The 6,685-nt window shown below is 20.6% G+C and overlaps 1 long non-coding RNA gene across 1 annotated transcript; it reads right to left on the bottom strand.

The window, feature by feature from the left end:
- Window positions 1-4,884: 4,884 nt before the first annotated feature.
- On the bottom strand, window positions 4,885-5,897 carry LOC130970074 (uncharacterized). Its single transcript, XR_009081998.1, has 2 exons — window positions 5,776-5,897; window positions 4,885-5,308 (listed from the first exon to the last, which is right to left on the bottom strand). It is a non-coding gene; the product is annotated as an uncharacterized LOC130970074 (long non-coding RNA).
- Window positions 5,898-6,685: the final 788 nt, after the last annotated feature.

Below are 6,685 nucleotides of genomic sequence, written 5' to 3'. Positions count from 1 at the left end.
TATGAATGAATTTGTAATACCTAGAATTGGAGACTAGTACATTTTATTTGACAAAAAACACTTCTTTAAAGTCAATTCTAAGTGGCAAATATATTATATACATGCCTTTTAATAAGTCACACCAAATTCAATATTCAACTATAGCTGGGTTGTGGTTGAAAATTGTACGAGAGAGTGCGATAAGTATGTGTATGACAAGAAAATAAAAAATAAATAAATAAAATAACGACTTTCTTAATTCTTATATTGTTCTTCAAAGTTCACACATTTAAATAAATTATTAAAAATAATCAGAGTCTTTTAAAAAATAATAAACTTCTCAAAATAAAGCATATATTTTCATATTTTTAAGATTTATATAGTCAAAATAAAGTTAGGTGAATACTATATTATTATCCAACCTCTTTAAATTAGAGGATAAATTATCTTTTATAATATATCTTCTTATTATTAACTGAAATAAAATTAATTAATTTATTATGATTAACTTTAATTTTAATCTAACTTAAATTTTATCAATTTAATTAATTAATCATAATATAACTTTTTTTATAAATTATAAAAATTATTAAAACATTTAATTTTTATAATTTTTTTATTTTTTTCAAATTATACATTTATTAATCAATTTTAATCGCAAAATAAAAAAATATCAAAACACAAAGAATAAATAAAAAAATTCAAGAGATATAAAAAATTTAAAATGTTCAAAATTTTCTCTCTCTTGCTTTCTCAAATTTTAAAAAAGATATATAAAATAGAATTTCTCTAATATTTTTATAATTTGTAAAAAAGTTATACCATAGTTAGTTGATTAGATTAATAAAATTTAGGTTAGAGTAAGAAAAGTTATACCATAGTTAAAAATTATTAGAGAAGTTTTATTTTATATTTTATTATTTTTTCCAAAAAATTTAAGAAAGCAAAAGAGAGAAAATTTTGAAATTTTTAAATTTTGTATGCCTCTTGAATTTTTTTATTTATTCTTTGTCTTTTGAGATTTTTTATATTTTGTGATTGAAATTGATTAATAAATGTATAATTTGAGAAAAATAAAAAATTAAAAAATAAACTTTTTTTAATAATATTTATAATTTGCAAAAAAAAAGTTATATCATAATGAGTTAATTAAATTAGCAAAATTTAGGTTAGATTAAAAGTTAAAATTAACTATGATAAGTAAATTTATTTCATTTTATTTAATAATAAAAAATATATCATAAGAGGTAGTTTACTCTCTAATTTAGAAAGAGTTTGATAAAACTCATACCATAAAATTATACAATCACAATATTAAAATCTGAAAAGCAGTTACACCAAGAGAAATTAAGATAGGTTTCTTAAACTTTTATGTTTGCAGGTTTTCTTTTTGTGCTACCATCATTGAAAATAAATGTAATACAAGTTTCTTATATAATTTAGATTTTAGAGTAATAGTATATATATATGTGCATAAGACATGTGTGGCATGAGTAATATTAGGCACTGTTTATGCCTCACTTTAATACAAAGAAATAGCAAAGTCGGTCATGTTCTTACCATTATTATTTATGATACTACCCTGACAACTCAAGCCATCATACACATTAAGGCACGAAAAATTCGTGTGTTCATGGAGAAGGATAAAAGAATATCTACTCCAAAATGATCGCATACCATTTAAAATATATGCGAGTTGCAAATTTTATATTCTTATACGGATAGAAATGATACAATAGATTAATTATTTAAAGTTTAGTTTAAACATAATACTGTATATATTAAAATAAAATATATATGAAGATTTATTTCATTTGTTAAATGCATATGCAATTAGACTTAATTATTACACAATAATGATAATTGAGAGTAATTTACATTTTAATTTCTTGAGGTACCGAAATAATTAAAAAAAAAATAGATAGTCTATGTTTTATTTTAGGGAGTCACTTAGATAAAGATGTGAAAAATGTCTTTTTTTAAAGATATTTTTTAAAAATTAAAATTTAATACATATAATCAATTAAATTATATTATTTTTATTAAAATTAGACTGGATAAATCAGTTTAACAAAAAATTAATAAATTAAATTTTAAATCGGTATAAATTAATATTTTTTATAAAAATTACTACAATATTCCTATTATAAAACACAACTAAAATATTTCTATTATATATTATATATATATATATATATTAATTTTAAAAATTTTAAATTTTAACCCTATAACTATAGAGAAGAAAAAGGTTAGAATTTAGAATTCTCAAAATTAATATATATAATAAGAATATTTTAATAATTTTATATAATAGGGGTATTATAGTTATTTTTTATAAAAAATAATATTAATTTAGATGAATTTAAAATTTGATCACTATTTTTCGGTCAAATTAATTTGTCAGACCTAATTTTGATAAAAATAACATAATTTAAGTAATTATATATGTTAAATTTTAATTATTAAAAAATATCTTTAGAAAAAGACATTTTTTATGTCTTTATGGAAGCATCCCCTTTATTTTAACGGCCAATGCAAGTATACTGTATACCCACCAACCTTTGGTACAAGGGGGAAAAAAATGGTCTATTTGTCAAATGATTGATATCATACTTATCTTTAATATCATGTATTTATTCATCCATCCTTAATTAGTAAATGGACAAAAATGACAGTCAGACAAATAATATAAATGTAGAAAATAATGCAGGAATAGCATAATGGGTGTTTTCTTATTAGTGTATGAAAATAAAATAAATCTCTTAATTTTTTATTTTTTAAGTTTTTTTTTTTAGTGTAATTTCTTATTATTATATATATATTTTTTTAAAGGAGTTTAAGAGATAACATATAAAAAATGTTGAATAATAAAATATCATACTTTATAAAAATAATTAGACAAAATTTGAAACGATCTATGAACTAATTTTTTATGTAAATTAAGTCCATTTAATTTTTTATATAGTATCAAAGTTTGGTTAAAAAATTGTTATGGACCACTCTTACACCACACAAAAATTTAAGTCATTCTCAAATTTCGGACTTCAAGTGTTTGTACTTGTTTGGACAGCATTAATTAAATTTATAAAATATATATTTTTTTTAGTGTGTTTGATAAATTTTTAATAGTAAAAATAAAAATATATATTAAAAAAATAAAAAATATTTTAAAAAATATTTTTAAAAGAAGATATTTTTACATAATAAATAAATAAAAAATACGTTTATATTGTTATACCTAAATATAATTAATAAATAAAAATATTTTTTATATGAAATATCCAAATTTAAAATTTCTTTTATAAAATCTTTTAAAAAAAATAACTCAAAATTTTTTTTTTAGAAGTTCCAAACAAATCCTTTATCTAATCTTAAGCGAGGAAAAATGTATCAAATCTAATATTGTTTAAAATTAAAAGTCTAATAATTTTTATAAATATAAAATAATTTTTATCTGTTAAACTAATTTTTGAAGTAAATTAAACTTACTTAATTTCTTATAATATATATTGGTCATTTGTCAAATGTCATCATCCGAATAAACTAGGATATCAATACCATAAATAAATAAATAAATTAGGATAGGTTCATGTTCTCGTGAAAGTTGTGGCAGTTTTATATCTCCGTATTGCAAGTCCTAATTGGGGTTTTATTTATTATTCTTTAATGTTATTTAAATATTTAGAAGAATATCAAGAACAAAGGAATTGACATTATTTAAATGTTAGATATATACTATCATCATATGCTTTTATTTATTAGTTTAAACAAACTATAATCATTTGAATATATAAGTAAGGATCACACTAAAGTTTTAAAATAATAGAATAAATATTAACACATAATATAATAATATAAATGTTCAAAATATATTTATTTTCTCTTTTAGGCTAATAATAGTTAGAGAAAGATGGTTGGTTATGAGATTGGGCATACCACCAATTATATTGAGCTTAATTTCATAGAGAACTTAGAAACTTTTAAAGAACAATATATATGTTGATGATGTAACTATATATAAATAGAATCAGATACATAAATAATTATATTTTAACACATCTATGATACAATTTTTTTTTTATTTATGTAAATTTTTTATAAGGTTTAATTTTTTTATTTTTATTTACTTTATGTTAAAATTCTTTTTTTAAAATTTGGGATAAAAAATATCAAACTGTAAATTTTTAAATTATACAAACTTTAATATTATATTATGATTTTTTTTAAAATTTAAATTAATATAATAATTATATCTATAACAATAACTTTTTGAACCTTTCCTAAGAAATTATGCAAAATAAAACAAAACTGACTATAAATATAATCCAACAATATGTATAATCTGTTGGGCCGATCGTGGAGAGCTCTCGACAATCGGGGAGACTTTAGAGAGGAATCAAGCGAGAGAATATAAGATGAGAAGACACCACATCCAATTTAAAACCTTAAGGTGTCAAGTTAATAGGTCTCTCATCTTATAAATTCCTCACTATTCTTTACTTTCTTTGATGTGAGACTAATTTTAACACTCCTTACACTTACAACACTTACATAATCTTATAGAAGAAAAAAGATAAAAGATATAATCAAGAGCAATAACCCTGACACATATGATATATGTCTATTGATTACATAAAAATAAATACATAGAAAAGCTTTTAATTATATCATTGGTATACTAATATTTTAATAATTTTTAATCATTAATTTTAATTATAAAAATATAAAAATATATATAATTAAAATTAACGTTAAAATTTATTGAGATACTGGTATATCAATATACTTCACTTTTTTATAAAATAAACAAAAGGGTTCAATACCACAGCAGAGAAGATGTTTATTAGTAGAAATTAACATCATATCATCAGTAATCAGCTCTATCTAGTATCTCCTGCAAAAATATAATAATAATAATAATATACCATATAATTAAACTGATTAATTGATTACTTTCCCAATACAACAATAATATGATAATCTCTAGAGATATATATATTACCCCTCTAATAATAATAATAATAATAATGATTTTTATTCATTTATTTTCTGTTTCTTGAAACTCTGGCTCCTCCAAGTTGTTGTTGAGAAAAGGGTTTTTGTGCTTATGCTTTTGCTTCTGCTTGTGGGAGTGATATAATATGACATTAGGCTTTATATCAAAGTCCCTAATGAAATTATTCTTGGTTCTTGATGAATCTGATGATGATATTTGTGGATCCTCAACAACAAGAATCTCTTTGATTGCTTCAGGCATGCTTTGCCCTTTTATCATCTTCTTCCAATATTCTCTCACCAACTCTTTCCTTCCATAGCTCAGGTTAGCACCCTATTTTAATTAATTCACAGAAAAATATATATAGTCATCAACAACATAACAATAATAATAACAAAAATTATTTGTTGAGTTATTAAGAATATTGTATAGAATACTAATTCATATATATGCTTTTATATAATAGTTTAGTTTTTTACAGTGAGATAGTTTTTTGATATAATATTATAGATTTTTTGTCTGTAAATTCTAAAATTCTATTAAGTTTTGACTAATTTTTTTAAAGAAAAATATTGTTTAAGTACAATACTAAATAAATTTATGCATTTTTACATTTTAAATTAAAAAAAAAAAGATTAGAGACTGATATATAAAAATACTTGTAAGATATAAATAGACTATTATGTTTATGAAAGAGTTATTTCATGAAAAAGCTGCTTGGGAAAAAGATGAAAGGAACTTGAATATATATGATGATAGAGTAGATATGGTTATTGATGAGGACTGAGGAGAATACTTACCAAGAGAAGAGAGAAGACTATGAAGAAAGCAAAGAAGGGCTTCATTTTGTTTTGAGAATAGATGTGAAATCCTTGTTAGATTATTTGTCAGTGTATTTGAAGGCTAGCTAGGATACTCACCCTCTGACTATTTATTTTTATATAGGCCTCAATTATATATATAGACATACATGTGTAAGATGCATGTGTGGAGATTGTGGAATATTACAATACAAACAAAAATATCAGTAATATAAAAAATAATAATTTAAATTTATTTTATTTAATATTTATTAATTATCATAATTAATAGATATTAAATAAATGAATTTTTTATTGTTTTAGTTGATGTTTTAAAATGTTATTGCAAAAATATATTAATTATGTTATGTGTATATTAAAATTAATTATTAATATAAAATATATATTAAAAATAAATTAAATTATACATATATCACAAAAAAAAATTAAATTATACATATATCTATATATAAATATATTAATAACTGATTTTAGTGACTAATTTAATGTACGAATAACTTTTTGAAAATATATATAAGATGGGCTAACCTTTAGCCAAAAACTAATAAAGAGTGGTTAATATTTTAAACACGAGGAGTATAGTAATGTCTTTCAACTTTAATTTATTTGCACCACGTAGATTCCTTGCTTTGTGTATCCAAAGTTTCACCTTTTAGAGTCTCTTAGTGTAAATGGAGTTAATCTTTTGTTTAATTAAATCTTTGTATGGATATTTTATTTTATTTTAAATGTGGTTTTTCTTTAGAATATAACTACTAATCATAATTTATTTTATTAATATAAAATAGTAAGTATGTTATCTTTACTTCTTATTTGAAAAGAATTGTAATAGTTTAGAATTTTGGTCTCTTTCACAAATCGAACATGATTCTTTTAAATTATATTTTTT

The sequence above is a fragment of the Arachis stenosperma genome, chromosome 3 (assembly GCF_014773155.1).
Source record: "Arachis stenosperma cultivar V10309 chromosome 3, arast.V10309.gnm1.PFL2, whole genome shotgun sequence".
Taxonomy (NCBI): domain Eukaryota; kingdom Viridiplantae; phylum Streptophyta; class Magnoliopsida; order Fabales; family Fabaceae; genus Arachis; species Arachis stenosperma.
This window is presented reverse-complemented; position numbering and strand designations above follow the sequence as displayed.